Source organism: Lampris incognitus, chromosome 3, assembly GCF_029633865.1.
Source record: "Lampris incognitus isolate fLamInc1 chromosome 3, fLamInc1.hap2, whole genome shotgun sequence".
In the NCBI taxonomy this organism is placed as follows: Eukaryota; Metazoa; Chordata; class Actinopteri; order Lampriformes; family Lampridae; genus Lampris; species Lampris incognitus.
Genome location: NC_079213.1, coordinates 117,965,311 through 117,981,494, shown reverse-complemented (window position 1 = coordinate 117,981,494; position 16,184 = coordinate 117,965,311). Strand labels below are relative to the sequence as shown.

The following is a 16,184-nucleotide window of genomic DNA, read 5'->3' as shown; positions in this document are numbered from 1 at the left end:
AAGCTAACCACCGCAATGGCATTTCTGAAGGAAAGAACCGACCTTCGACTGAAAATTTTGGATGAAATAAACGGAGTGCTTTCTATATGTTTCGCTTAGAGTAATGGGTTTATCCGTTTAGGCGGACAATCCCTCAGAAATAGAACAGCGACAGAGACTTAACTCTTCGTGGTAGCCAAGGTAACCATGGCAATGGCATTTTTGAAGGAAAAACCGAGCATCTTGGAGTGAAAGTTTTGGACAAAATTAACGGATGGCTCTTACATGTTTTGGTTGGGTTAGGGCAAGTGTGTTACCTGTTTAAGCAGATAATCGCACAGAGAATACCATAGCAACAGAGACTAACTCTTCATTGTAGCCAAGCTAACCACAGCAATGGCATTTATGATGGAAATTAGAGGTACTCGTAGTAAAAATTTTGAATAAAATTACTGAACGGCTCTCTCAACATATTTCAGTTAGTATAAGGGTTTTATCAGCTCAGGCAGTCAATCACACAGAGAACACCACAGCAACAGAGACTAACTCTTTGTCGTACCCAAGCTAACTACGGCAATGGCATTCCTGATGGAAAGTACCAAGCTTCTCGGAGTGACAGTTTTGGATAACATTAATGGACGGCTCTTTCTAAATGTTTCACTTATGGTAAGGGTTTTATCTGTTCAGGCAGACAATCCCGCAGAAATACAACAGCAATAGAGACTGTCTGCCTAAGCAGATAAAACCCTTATACAAAACCTATCCCAACCCTTACAAAAACATGTAGAAAGAGCCAGCCGCTAATTATGTCTGAACCAAACGCTCCGAAACACTCAGAATATTCCACCAGAAATACCATTGCCGTGGTTAGCTTGGCTCCTGCTAAGAATTAATCCCACAAATAATACCATAGCAACAGAGACTGTCTTGGAGGTTGCCAAGCCAACAATAGCATTTCTGATGGAAAGTACAGAGCTTCTCGGTATGCAAGATTTGGATAAAACTAACAGACGGCTCTTTCAACACATTTGGGTTGGGTTTGTATTAGGGTAAAGGCTTTATCTGCTCAGGCAGCAAATCCCACAGAAAACCCCTCAGCAACAGAGACCAACTCTTGGCAGTAGCCAAGCTAACCACAGCAACAGCATTTCAGATTGAAAATACTAGGTTAACTTTATGGTTAGGATTGAATGCCAGAGCCAACACATGTCAACTGAGCACCTCTGCCAATGCCCAAGTGCTGGATTAGAAATACACCCAGGATTAGGGATATGGATAGATTGGTTAAGTCTAGGAGCAAATTGGGTGTTTATTCGTTATAACTGATCTCCCTTTGTCTTATATCTTGATTACTTTATCCCATTTTAAACTTGAAAAGTTGTTGGTGGGGTTTGAAACAATGCAAGTGTTTTTTTTGTTTTTTTTTAATTGAACTTTTCTGCAATTACAATTTAATGTTTTAAGAGTTAAGACTAAGGTTTAGATCAAATTGATGATTTTCTGCACTTTTTTCCTTTTTACCATTCAGAACATGCCCCTTCTCTTGATGCTCCCATGAAAGGAACATTGAACATCATCTAAAGCACAGAGCTTGTGACTAAACCACGTCTCTGTACCCGCTTAGCGCTCAGGAAGAAGTACCCCAGCTCATCGTCGTGGGTGGCGGGACTCACTTTAGAAAAACATTTCTCACGATAAAACTAAAGAACCTATCCCTGAAAATAGGATTAGGTTTGGCTAAACGTAACGGATGGCTCTATATCTTTGGGTTAGGGTAAGGGTTTCATCTGCTCTGGCACACAATCCTACAGAGAATACCACAGGAAGACACCAACTCGTCGCAGTAGCCAAGCTAACCATGGCAATGGCATTTCTGAGCTTTTCAGAGTAAAAGATTTGCATAAAATGAACAAAGAGAGCTTTCTACATGTTTCACTTGAGATAAGGTTTGGGTTAGGGCTTATCTGCTCAGTCAGACAATCCCACAAAAAAATACGACAACAGAGAATAACTCTTAGCAGTAGCCAAGCTATCCATGACAGTCATTTCTGATGGAAATACTGAGATTTTCCAACTGAAAGGTTTGGATAAAATTAACAGATTGCCCTTTCTACATCTTTCGTTTAGGGATGAGTTAGGCTAAGAGTATTGTCTGCTCAGGCAAACAATACAACAGACAATACCACATCAACAGCGACTACCTCTTCGCAGTAGCATTTCTGAACATGGAGTGATAGTTTCAGATAAAATTAATGGATTGCTCTTTCTAGATGTTTCGGTTGGGATAGGGTTAGGGTTTCACCTGCTAAAGCAGAAAATCTTAGAGAATACCACTGCAACAGAGAATAACTTCGATAGACAAGCTAACCACGGTAATGGTATTTCTGATGGAATGTAACAAGCTGCTCAGAATAAAATCTTGTGATAAAATTAATGGACGGCTCCTTCTACATGTTTCGCTTAGGGTAAGTGTTTTATCAGCTCAGGTAGACAATCAAACAGAGAATACCACAGCAACAGAGTCTAACTCTTCATAGTAGCCAAACTAACCACAACAAAGTCATTTCTGATGTAAAGTACCGAGCTTCTCGGAGTGATAGTTCCGGATGAAATTAACAGATGACTCTTTCTACATGTTTCACTTAAGAGAAAGGGTTTTATCTGCTCAGCCGGATAATCCCATAGAAGTACCACAGTACCAGACAGTGTTGGTGGTAGCCAAGCCAACCACGGCAATGGCATTTCTGACGGAGAGCAGCGAGCTTGTCGCAGCGATAGTTTTGGGTAAAATAAACGGATGGTTCTTTCTACATACATGTTTGGGTTGGGTTAGGGTCAGTGTTTTACCTGCTCAGGCAGACAATCCCACACCGACAGAGACTACCACTTCGCAGTAGCCAAGCTAAACACAGAAATGACAATTTTGAAATAAAGTACCGAATTCTCGTAGTCAATTTTGGATCAAATTAACTGATGACTTTCTTCATGTTTTGGTTGACGTAGGGTTTGGGATTGGTTAAGGGTTTTATCTACTCAGGCAAACAATCTCAGAGCAACAGAGACTAACTCTTCGCAGTAGCCAGGCTAACCACGGCAATCGGATTTCTGATGGAAAGTACCAAGCTTCTCGGAGTGAAAGTCTTGGATAAAATTAACGGACGGCTCCTTCCATGTTTCGCTTAGTTTAAGGGTTTTATCAGCTCAGGCAGACAATCGCACAGAGAATACCACAGCAACAGAGACTAACTCTTCGCAGTAGCCAAGGTAACCACGGCAATGGCATTTCTGACAGAAAGTACCAAGCTTCTCGGAGTGAAAGTCTTGGATAAAATTAACTGACAGCTCTTTCTATATCTTTCGCTTAGTGTAAGGGTTTTATCAGCTCAGGCAGACAATCGCACAGAGAATACCACAGCAATACAGACTAACTCTTCGCAGTAGCCAAGCTAACCACGCCAATTGCATTCCTGAAGGAAAGAACCAAGCTTCTCGTAGTAAAAGTTTTGGAAATAAATCAACGGATGGTCCTTGCTACATGTTTCGGTTGACATAGTGTTTGAGTTTAGTGTCAAGTGTTTCTGCTCAGGCGGACAGTGCCCAAGCACTGGCTCAGCGATACCCCAATATGAGAGTTATGGAGAGATTGATGGGTTCAATTTGGATATTTTTTGTTCTTTACAACTGATCTGCCACTGTCCTGTATTTTGATTAGTTTATCCTGTGTTAAACTTGAAAAATTGCTGGTGAGGTTTGGAGCATTATAAATCTTTTTTTTTTTTTAAATTGAAGTTCTCTGCTATGGCAGTTTGTTGTTAGAGTTATGTTTCAATAGATAGATTTCTCCATTTTACCAATCAGAGGATGCATCTTGCCTCAAAAGCACACAGCTTGAAATTATCCACCGTTTATCCTGATTTAAACTTGAAAAGTTGTTGATGGGGTTTGGAGCATAAGTGATTTTTTTTTTTAATTGAAATTCACTGCTATTGCAGGTTAATGTTTTTAGAGTTAGGTTTAAAATAAAAGTAATTGATGGCTTTCTCAATTTTTTTCTTTTACCACTCAGAGCACACTCTGCCTCAAAAGCACAGAGCTTGTAATCAAATCACTTCGCTGTACCTGCTTCATGCTCGGGAAGAAGCACCGCAGCTCATCATCGTGGGTGGCGGACTCACACTTAGAAACATTTTTCAAGCCAAGAACGACAGAAATGACCGCTGAAAGTGTAGTCTTCTGAATCTTTTGGTTAGGATTAGGTTGGCATAATTTGATGGAAATGGCATTTCTGATGGAAAGTACCGAGCTTCTCAAAATGAAAGTTTTGGATAAAATTAATGGAGGTCTCTTTCTACATCTTTTGGCCAGGGTTGGCGTAGGGTTACAATGAGGGTTTTTCCTACTCAAAAGTAGTTCCACAAACAATACCACAGCAACAGACAGTCTGCCTGAGCAGATAAAACTCTTATACTAAACCTATCCCAACCCTTACAGAAAGATGTAGAAAGAGCCATCCGTTAATTATATCCAAACCTTAAGCTCCGTGACAGTATTTTCCGTCAAATACAATTGCCGTGGTTAGCTTGACTTCTGCTAAGAATTAATCCCACAAAGAATACCATAGCAACAGAGACTGTCTTGGCAGTTGCCAAGCTAACCATTGCAATGGCATTTCTGATGGAAAGTACAGAGCTTCTCAGTGTGAAAGGTTTGGATAAAAATCAACATACGGCTCTTTCAACACGTAAGGGTAGGGTTTGTGTTAAGGTAAAGGTTTTACCTGCTCGGGCAGAAAATCCCACAGCAACAGAGATTAACTCTTCATGTTAGCCACGCCAACCATGGCAATGGCATTTTTGATGGGAGATACTAGGCTTCTCCGAGTGAAAGGTAAGGGTTAGAATTGAATGCCAGAGCCAACACATGTCAACCACGCGCCTCAACAATGCCCAAATACTGGCTTACAGATACCCCCAGGTTTAGGGTTACGAATTTGGAGAGCGTTTGATGGATTGGGTATAGAATCTATTTGGAGGTTGTTTATTCTTTACACTTGATCCCCCATTGTCTTCCCTCTTGATTAGTTTATCCCGTTTTAAACTTGAAAAGTTGTTGGTGGGGTTTGCAGCAATACAAGTGGTTTTTTTTTATTGAATTGCACTTCTACAATCGTCATGTTTTTAGGGTTTGGACTAAGTTTTAGGGGTAGGTTTAGATAAAATTGATGAATTTCTACATTTTGCCCCTCCTTTTTACCACACCGAACAGGCTCCTTCCTCTTGATAACTCCTTAAAAGCAACACTGAACGGTCACCAAAAGCCCAGAGTGAGTGATTAAACCACTTCTCTGTACCTGCTTCGCGGTCAGGGAGAAGCACCCCAGGCTCATCATGGTGAGTGGTGAGACTCGCACTTTAGAAAAACATTTCTCAAGATAAAAACTAAAGAAATTATCCCCGAAATTACTGTTGGGTTTTGATAAACTCAATGGATGGCTCTATATCTTTCGGTTACGGTTGGGGTAAGAGTTTTATATGCTCTGGCAGACAATCCTACAGACAATACCACAGCAATAGAGACCAACTCGTCGCAGTAGCCAAGCTAACCACGACAATGGTATTTCTGATGGAAAGTAGAGAGCTTCTCAGAGTAAAAGTTTCGCATAAAATTAACGGACAGCGCTTTCTACATGTTTGCTTGAGGTAGGATTTGGGTTAGGTTAAGGGTTTTATCTGCTCAGCCACACAAACCCAAAGAAAATACCACACCAACAGAGACTAACTCTTCAGAGTAGCCTAACTAACCACAGCAAAGTCATTTCTGATGGAAAGTACCGAGCTTCTCGGAGTGATAGTTCCGGATGAAATTAACAGACGACTCTTTCTACATGTTTCACGTAAGAGTAAGGGTTTTATCTGCTCAGCGAGATAATCCCAAAGAAATACCACAGCAACAGACAGTCTTGGTGGTAGCCAAGCCAACCATGGCAATGGCATTTCTGATGGAGTGTAGCAAGCTTCTCGCAGCGATAGTTTTGGGTAAAATAAACGGATGGCTCTTTCTACACGTTTCGGTTGGTTTAGGGTAATTGTTTTACCTGCTCAGGCAGACAATCCCACACAGAATATCAAAGCAACAGAGACTAACACTTCACGGCAGCCAAGCTAAACAGCAAACCAGGGCAATGGCATTACTGAAGGAAAGTACCAAGATTCTCGGAGTGAAAGTTAGATAAAATTACTGGACAGCTCTTTCTACATGTTTCGCTTAGGGTAAGGGTTTTATCAGCTCAGGCAGACAATCGCACAGAGAATACCACAGCAATAGAGACTAACTCTTCGTAGTAGCCAAGCCAACTACGGCAACAGCATTCCTGATGGAAAGTACCAAGCTTGTTGGAGTGAAAGTTTTGGATAACATTAATGAAAGGCTATTCTACATATTTCACTTATAGTAAGGGTTTTATCTGTTCAGTCGGACAATCCCGCAGAAACACAATAGCAACAGAGACTAACTCTTCATGGTAGCCAAGCAAACCCGGGCAATTGCATTACTGAAGTAAAGTACCAAGATTCTCGGAGTGAAAGTTTTGGATAAAATTACTGGACAGCTCTTTCTACATGTTTCGCTTAGTGTAAGGGTTTTATCAGCTCAGGCAGACAATCACACAGAGAATACCACAGCAACAGAGACTAACTCTTCGCAGTAGCCAAGCTAACCATGGCAATGGCATTTCTGATGGAAAGTACCAAGCTTCTCGGAGTGAAAGTTTTGCATAAAATTAACGGACGGCTTTTTCTACATGTTTCACTTAGTGTAAGGGTTTTATCAACTCAGGCAGACAATCACACAGACAACACCACAGCAACAAAGACTAACTCTTCGTAGTTGCCAAGCTTAACACAGCAATGGCAATACTGATGGAAACTACCAAGCTTCTCAGAGTGAAAGTTTTGGATAAAATTAATGGACGGCTCTTTCTACATGTTTCGCTTAGCGTAAGGGTTTCATCAGCTCAGGCAGTCAATCGCACAGAGAATACCACAGCAACAGACACCAACTCTTCGTAGTAGCCAAGCTAACCATGGCAATGGCATTTCAGATGGAAAGTACCAAGCTTCTCGGAGTGAAAGTTTTGCATAAAATTACTGGACGGCTCTTTCTACATGTTTCACTTAGTGTAAGGGTTTTATCTGTCGAGTCGGACAATCCCGCAGAAACACAATAGAAACAGAGACCAACTCTTCATGGTAGCGAAGCAAACCAAGGCAATGTCATTACTGAGGGAAAGTACCAAGCTTCTCGAAGTGAAAGTTTTGGATAACATTATTGGACGGCTCTTTCTACATGTTTCACTTATGGTAAGGGTTTTATCTGTTCAGTCGGACAATCGCGCAGAAAGACAACAGCAACAGAGACTTACTCTTTGTGCTAGCCAAGCAAACCAGGGCAATGGCATTACTTAAGAAAAATACCAATATTCTCGGAGAGAAAGTTTTGGATAAAATTACTGGGCAGCTCTTTCTACATGTTTCGCTTAGTGTAAGGGTTTTATCAGCTCAGGCAGACAATCACACAGAGAACACCACAGCAACAGAGTAACTCTTCGTAGTAGCCAAGCTAACTACGGCAATGGCATTCCTGATGCAAAGTACCAAGCTTCTCGGAGTGAAAGTTTTGTATAACATTAATGGACGGCTCTTTCTACATGTTTCACTTACGGTAAGGGTTTTATCTGTTCAGGCGGACAAACCCACAGAAAAACAACAACAACAGAGACTAACTCTTCGTGGTAGCCATGCTAACCACAGCAATGGCATTTCTGATGGAAAGTACCAAGCTTTTTGGAGGGAAAGATTTGGGTAAAATTAATGCCCGACGTTTTTACATATTTCGCTTAGTGTAAGCGTTTTATCCATTTAGGCGGACAATCCCTCAGAAATACAACAGCAACAGAGACCAACTCTTCGTGGTAACCAAGCTAACCACGGCAATGGAATTTCTGAAGCAAAGAACCGAGCTTCTTGGACTGAATGTTTTGCATAAAATTAACGGACGGCTCTTCCTACATGTTTTGGTTGGGTTAGGGCAAGTGTGTTACCTGTTTAAGCAGACAATCGCAGAAATACAACAGCAACAGAGACCAACTCTTAATTGTAACCAAGCTAACTACGAAAATGGAATTTCTGATGGAAAGTGCCAAGCTACTCGTAGTAAAAGTTTGACAAAATTACTGGACGGCTTTTGCTATATATTTCGCTTAGTTGTAAGGGCATTATCTGCTCAGGCAGACAATCGCACAGAGAATACCACAGCAACAGAGACTAACTCTTCGCAGTAGCGAAGCTAACCACAGCAATGGCATTTTTGAAGGAAAGAACCGAGCTTGTTCGACTGAAAATTTTGGATGAAATAAACGGAGTGCTTTCTAAATGTTTCGCTTAGAGTAAGGGGTTTATCTGTTTAGGCGGACAATCCCTCAGAAATACAACAGCGACAGAGACTAACTCTTCGTGGTAGCCAAGGTAACCACGGCAATGGCATTTTTGAAGGAAAAACCGAGCATCTTGGAGTGAAAGTTTTGGACAAAATTAACGGATGGCTCTTCTTACATGTTTTGGTTGGGTTAGGGTAAGTGTGTTACCTGTTTAAGCAGATAATCGCACAGAGAATACCATAGCAACAGAGATCAACTTCATTGTAGCCAAACTAACCACGGCAATGGCAGTTATGATGGAAAGTAGAGGTACTCGTAGTAAACATTTTGAATAAAATTACCGAACGGCTCTTTCAACATATTTCACTTAGTATAAGGGTTTTATCAGCTCATGCAGTCAATCGCACAGAGAATATCACAGCAATAGAGACTAACTCTTCACAGTAGCCAAGCTAACCACGCCAATTGCATTCCTGAAGGAAAGAACCAAGCTTCTCGTAGTAAACGTTTTGGATAAAAATCAACGGATGGTCCTTGCTACATGTTTTGGTTGACAGTGTTTGAGTTTAGGGTCAAGTTTTTCTGCTCAGGCGGACAGTGCCCAACCGCTGGCTTAGCGATACCCCAATATGAGAGTTATGGAGAGATTGATGGGTTCAATTTGGATATTTTTTGTTCTTTACAACTGATCTGCCACTGTCCTGTATTTTGATTAGTTTATCCCGTGTTAAACTTGAAAAATTGCTGGTGAGGTTTGGAGCATTATAAGAGTTTTTTTTTTCTAGTTGAAGTTCACTGCTATTGCAGTTTAATGTTTTTAGGGTTAGGTTTAAAATAAAAGTAATTGATGGCTTTCTCAATTTTTTTCTTTTACCACTCAGAGCACGCTCTTTGCCTCAAAAGGACAGAGCTTGTAATCAAATCACTTCTCTGTACCTGCTTCATGCTCAGGAAGAAGCACCGTAGCTCATCATCGTGGGTGGTGGACTCACACTTAAACATTTTTCAAACCAAGAACGACAGAAATGACCGCTGAAAGTGTAGTCTTCTGAATCTTTTGGATAAAATTAATGGCCGTCTCTTCCTACATCTTTTGGCCAGGGTTGGCGTAGGGTTACAGTGAGGGTTTTTCCTACTCAAAAGTAGTTCCACAAACAATACCACAGCAACAGACAGTCTGCCTGAGCAGATAAAACTCCTACACTAAACCTATCCCAACCCTTACAGAAAGATGTAGAAAGAGCCATCCGTTAATTATATCCAAACCGTAAGCTCCGTGACAGTATTTTCCGTCAAATACCATTGCCGTGGTTAGCTTGACTTCTGCTAAGAATTAATCCCACAAAGAATACCATAGCAACAGAGACTGTCTTGGCAGTTGCCAAGCTAACCATTGCAATGGCATTTCTGATGGAAAGTACAGAGCTTCTCGGTGTGAAAGGTTTGGATAAAAATCAACATACGGCTCTTTCAACACGTAAGGGTAGGGTTTGTGTTAAGGTAAAGGTTTTACCTGCTCGGGCAGAAAATCCCACAGCAACAGATTTTAACTCTTCATGTTAGCCACGCCAACCATGGCAATGGCATTTTTGATGGGAGATACTAGGCTTCTCCGAGTGAAAGGTAAGGGTTAGAATTGAATGCCAGAGCCAACACATGTCAACCAGGCGCCTCAACAATGCCCAAATACTGGCTTACAGATACCCCCAGGTTTAGGGTTACGAATTTGGAGAGAGTTTGATGGATTGGGTATAGGATCTATTTGGAGGTTGTTTATTCTTTACACTTGATCCCCCATTGTCTTCCCTCTTGTTTATCCCGTTTTAAACTTGAAAAGTTGTTGGTGGGGTTTGCAGCAATACAAGTGGGTTTCTTTTATTGAATTGCACTTCTACAATCGTCATGTTTTTAGGGTTTGGACTAAGTTTTAGGGGTAGGTTTAAATAAAATTGATGAATTTCTACATTTTTGCCCCTCCTTTTTACCACACCGAACAGGCTCCTTCCTCTTGATAACTCCATAAAAGCAACACTGAACGGTCACGAAAAGCCCAGAGTGAGTGATTAAACCACTTCTCTGTACCTGCTTCGCGGTCAGGGAGAAGCACCCCAGGCTCATCATGGTGAGTGGCGAGACTCGCACTTTAGAAAAACATTTCTCAAGATAAAAACTAAAGAAATTATCTCTGAAATTAGTATTAGGCTTTGATAAACTCAATGGATGGCTCTATATCTTTCGGTTACGGTTGGGGTAAGAGTTTTATCTGCTCTGGCAGACAATACCACAGCAATAGAGACCAACTCGTCGCAGTAGCCAAGCTAACCACGGCAATGGTATTTCTGATGGAAAGTAGAGAGCTTCTCAGAGTAAAAGCTTTGCATAAAATTAACGGACAGCGCTTTCTACATATTTCGCTTGAGGTAGGATTTGGGTTAGGGTAAGGGTTTTATCTGCTTAGCCACACAATCCCAAAGAAAACACTACAGTAACAGAGACAAACTCTTCATAGTAGCCAAACTAACCACAGCAAAGTCATTTCTGATGTTAAGTACCGAGCTTCTCGGAGTGATAGTTCCGGATGAAATTAACAAACGACTCTTTCTACATGTTTCACGTAAGAGTTTTATCTGCTCAGCCAGATAATCCCAAAAAATACCACAGCAACAGACAGTCTTGGTGGTAGCCAATGGCATTTCTGATGGAGAGTAGCAAGCTTCTCACAGCGATAGCTTTGGCTAAAATAAACTGATGGCTCTTTCTACATGTTTCAGTTGGTTTAGTGTAAGTGTTTTACCTGCTCAGGCAGACAATCCCACACAAAATAGCACAGCAACAGAGACTAACACTTCACGGTAGCCAAGCTAAAAACAGCAAGGAAAATTCAGAAATTAAGTACCGACTTATTCGTACTCGAAATTTTAGATCAAACTAACTGACTTTCTTCATGTTTTGGTTGAGGGTTTTATCAGCTCAGGAAAACTCACAGCAACAGAGACTAACCCTTCGCAGTAGCAAAGCTCGCCACGGCAATGGCATTTCTGATGGAAAGTACCCAGCTTCTCGGAGTGACAGTTTTGGATCTTACTGACGTAAGCTCTTTCTACAACGTTTCGTTTTAGTTAGCATAAGTGTTTTACCTCCTCAGGCAGACAATCCCACAGCAACAGAGACTAACTTCATCGTAACCAAGCTAAATACAGCAATGGCACTGCTCTTCTCAAGTACCGACTTTCTGAGTGACAGTTTCGGAAAAAAATTTCACGGAGGCTGTTTCTACGTTTCACTTAGCGTAAGGGTTTTATCAGCTCAGGCACACAATCGCACAGAGAATACCACAGCAACAGAGACTAACTCTTCGTAGTAGCCAAGCTAACTACAGCAAATGGCATTACTGATGGAAATTACCAAGCTTCTCGGAGTGAAAGTCTTGGATAAAATTAATGGACGGCTCTTTATGTTTTGCTTAGTGTAAGGGTTTTATCAGCTCAGGCAGACAATCGCACAGAGAATACCACAGCAACAGAGACAAACTCTTCGCAGTAGCCAAGCTAACCACGGCAATGGCATTTCTGATGGAAAGTACCAAGCTTCTCGGAGTGAAAGTTTTGGATAAAATTAATGGACGTTTCTTTCTATACGTTTCGCTTAGTGTAAGGGTTTTATCAGCTCAGGCAGACAATCACACAGAGAATACCGCCGCAACAGAGACGAACTCTTCACAGTAGCCAAGCTAACCACGGCAATGGCATTTCTGATGGAAAGTACCAAGCTTCTCGGAGTGAAAGTCTTGGATAAAATTATTGGACGGCTCTTTATGTTTCACTTCGTGTAAGGGTTTTATCAGCTCAGGCAGACAATCGCACAGAGAATACCACAGCAACAGACCAACTCTTCGCAGTAGCCAAGCTAACCACGGCAATGGCATTTCTGATGGAAAGTACCAAACTTCTCACAGTAAAAGTTTTGGATAAAATTACTGGACGTTTCTTTCTATACGTTTCGCTTAGTGTAAGGGTTTTATAAGCTCAGACAGACAATCGCACAGAGAATACCACAGCAACAGAGACCAACTCTTTGTAGTAGCCAAGCTAACTATTGCAATAGCATTCCTGATGGAAAGTATCAAGTTTCTTGCAGTAAAAGTTTTGGATAAAATTAATGAACGGCTATTCTACATATTTCACTTACAGTAAGGGTTTTATATGTTCAGTCGGACAATCCCGCAGAAATACAATAGCAACAGAAACTAACTCTTCGTGGAAGCGAAGCAAACCAAGACAATGTCATTACTGAGGAAAAGTATAAAGATTCTCTGAGTGAAAGTTTTGGATAAAATTACTGGACAGCTCTTTCCACATATTTCGCTTAGTGTAAGGGTTTTATCAGCTCAGGCAGACAATACCATAGGAACAGAGACGAACTCTTCGCAGTAGCCAAGCTAACCACGGCAATGGCATTTCTGATGGAAAGTACCAAGCTACTCGGAGTGAAAGTTTTGGATAAAATTAATGGACAGCTCTTTCTACATATTTCGCTTAGCGTTAGGGTTTTATCAGCTCAGGCAGACAATCACACAGAGAATACCACAGCAACAGAGACGAACTCTTCGCAGTAGCCAAGCTAACCACGGCAATGGCATTTCTGATGGAAAGTACCAAGCTTCTCGGAGTGAAAGTTTTGGATAAAATTAATGGACGTTTCTTTCTATACGTTTCGCTTAGTGTAAGGGTTTTATCAGCTCAGGCAGACAATCACACAGAGAATACCGCCGCAACAGAGACGAACTCTTCGCAGTAGCCAAGCTAACCACGGCAATGGCATTTCTGATGGAAAGTACCACGCTTCTCGGAGTGAAAGTCTTGGATAAAATTATTGGACGGCTCTTTATGTTTCGCTTAGTGTAAGGGTTTTATCAGCTCAGGCAGACAATCGCACAGAGAATACCACAGCAACAGAGACGAACTCTTCGCAGTAGCCAAGCTAACCACGGCAATGGCATTTCTGATGGAAAGTACCAAGCTTCTCGGAGTGAAAGTCTTGGATATAATTAATGGACGGCTCTTTATGTTTCACTTCGTGTAAGGGTTTTATCAGCTCAGGCAGAGAATCGCACAGAGAATACCACAGCAACAGACCAACTCTTCGCAGTAGCCAAGCTAACCACGGCAATGGCATTTCTGATGGAAAGTACCAAACTTCTCACAGTAAAAGTTTTGGATAAAATTACTGGACGTTTCTTTCTATACGTTTCGCTTAGTGTAAGGGTTTTATAAGCTCAGACAGACAATCGCACAGAGAATACCACAGCAACAGAGACCAACTCTTTGTAGTAGCCAAGCTAACTATTGCAATAGCATTCCTGATGGAAAGTATCAAGTTTCTTGCAGTAAAAGTTTTGGATAAAATTAATGAACGGCTATTCTACATATTTCACTTACAGTAAGGGTTTTATATGTTCAGTCGGACAATCCCGCAGAAATACAATAGCAACAGAAACTAACTCTTCGTGGAAGCGAAGCAAACCAAGACAATGTCATTACTGAGGAAACGTATAAAGATTCTCTGAGTGAAAGTTTTGGATAAAATTACTGGACAGCTCTTTCCACATATTTCGCTTAGTGTAAGGGTTTTATCAGCTCAGGCAGACAATCGCACAGAGAATACCATAGGAACAGAGACGAACTCTTCGCAGTAGCCAAGCTAACCACGGCAATGGCATTTCTGATGGAAAGTACCAAGCTACTCGGAGTGAAAGTTTTGGATAAAATTAATGGACAGCTCTTTCTACATATTTCGCTTAGCGTTAGGGTTTTATCAGCTCAGGCAGACAATCACACAGAGAATACAACCGCAACAGAGACGAACTCTTCGCAGTAGCCAAGCTAACCACGGCAATGGCATTTCAGATGGAAAGTACCAAGCTTCTCGGAGTGAAAGTTTTGGATAAAATTAATGGACGTTTCTTTCTATACGTTTCGCTTAGTGTAAGGGTTTTATCAGCTCAGGCAGACAATCACACAGAGAATACCACCGCAACAGAGACGAACTCTTCGCAGTAGCCAAGCTAACCACGGCAATGGCATTTCTGATGGAAAGTACCAAGCTTCTCGGAGTGAAAGTCTTGGATAAAATTATTGGACGGCTCTTTATGTTTCGCTTAGTGTAAGGGTTTTATCAGCTCAGGCAGACAATCGCACAGAGAATACCACAGCAACAGAGACGAACTCTTCGCAGTAGCCAAGCTAACCACGGCAATGGCATTTCTGATGGAAAGTACCAAGCTTCTCGGAGTGAAAGTCTTGGATATAATTAATGGACGGCTCTTTATGTTTCACTTCGTGTAAGGGTTTTATCAGCTCAGGCAGAGAATCGCACAGAGAATACCACAGCAACAGACCAACTCTTCGCAGTAGCCAAGCTAACCACGGCAATGGCATTTCTGATGGAAAGTACCAAACTTCTCACAGTAAAAGTTTTGGATAAAATTACTGGACGTTTCTTTCTATACGTTTCGCTTAGTGTAAGGGTTTTATAAGCTCAGACAGACAATCGCACAGAGAATACCACAGCAACAGAGACCAACCCTTTGTAGTAGCCAAGCTAACTATTGCAATAGCATTCCTGATGGAAAGTATCAAGTTTCTTGCAGTAAAAGTTTTGGATAAAATTAATGAACGGCTATTCTACATATTTCACTTACAGTAAGGGTTTTATATGTTCAGTCAGACAATCCCGCAGAAATTCAATAGCAACAGAAACTAACTCTTCGTGGAAGCGAAGCAAACCAAGACAATGTCATTACTGAGGAAAAGTATAAAGATTCTCTGAGTGAAAGTTTTGGATAAAATTACTGGACAGCTCTTTCCACATATTTCGCTTAGTGTAAGGGTTTTATCAGCTCAGGCAGACAATCGCACAGAGAATACCATAGGAACAGAGACGAACTCTTCGCAGTAGCCAAGCTAACCACGGCAATGGCATTTCTGATGGAAAGTACCAAGCTACTCGGAGTGAAAGTTTTGGATAAAATTAATGGACAGCTCTTTCTACATATTTCGCTTAGCGTTAGGGTTTTATCAGCTCAGGCAGACAATCACACAGAGAATACCACCGCAACAGAGACTAACCCTTCGCAGTAGCCAAGCTAACCACGGCAATGGCATTTCAGATGGAAAGTACCAAGCTTCTCGGAGTGAAAGTCTTGGATAATATTAATGGACGGCTCTTTATGTTTCGCTTAGTGTAAGGGTTTTATCAGCTGAGGCAGACAATCGCACAGAGAATACCACAGCAACAGAGACGAACTCTTCGCAGTAGCCAAGCTAACCACGGCAATGGCATTTCTGGTGGAAAGTACGAAGCTTCTCGGAGAGAAAGACTTGGATAAAATTAATAGACGGCTCTTTCTAGGTTTCGCTTAGTGTAAGGGTTTTATCAGCTCAGGCAGACAATCGCACAGAGAATACCACAGCAACAGAGATGAACTCTTCGCAGTAGCCAAGCTAACCACGGCAATGGCATTTCTGATGGAAAGTACCAAGCTTCTCGGAGTGAAAGTCTTGGATAAAATTAATGGACGTTTCTTTCTATACGTTTCGCTTAGTGTAAGGGTTTTATCAGCTCAGGCAGAAAATCACACAGAATACCACAGCAACAGAGACGAACTCTTCGCAGTAGCCAAGCTAACCACGGCAATGGCATTTCTGATGGAAAGTACCAAGCTTCTCGGAGTGAAAGTCTTGGATAAAATTAATGGACGGCTCTTTATGTT

At 41.5% G+C, this 16,184-nt stretch overlaps 3 non-coding genes and 2 pseudogenes across 3 annotated transcripts; all 5 read right to left on the bottom strand.

The window, feature by feature from the left end:
- Positions 1-1,498: 1,498 nt before the first annotated feature.
- Positions 1,499-1,710, bottom strand: LOC130110902 (small nucleolar RNA U3). Its single transcript, XR_008810111.1, has one exon. It is a non-coding gene; the product is annotated as a small nucleolar RNA U3 (small nucleolar RNA).
- A 2,326-nt stretch (positions 1,711-4,036) lies between these two features.
- LOC130110907 (small nucleolar RNA U3) lies at positions 4,037-4,212 on the bottom strand (annotated as a pseudogene).
- A 1,018-nt stretch (positions 4,213-5,230) lies between these two features.
- On the bottom strand, positions 5,231-5,446 carry LOC130110895 (small nucleolar RNA U3). Its single transcript, XR_008810107.1, has one exon. It is a non-coding gene; the product is annotated as a small nucleolar RNA U3 (small nucleolar RNA).
- A 3,839-nt stretch (positions 5,447-9,285) lies between these two features.
- On the bottom strand, positions 9,286-9,461 carry LOC130110897 (small nucleolar RNA U3; annotated as a pseudogene).
- Positions 9,462-10,396: 935 nt separating this feature from the next.
- LOC130110899 (small nucleolar RNA U3) lies at positions 10,397-10,618 on the bottom strand. The gene has a single exon (XR_008810109.1). It is a non-coding gene; the product is annotated as a small nucleolar RNA U3 (small nucleolar RNA).
- Positions 10,619-16,184: the final 5,566 nt, after the last annotated feature.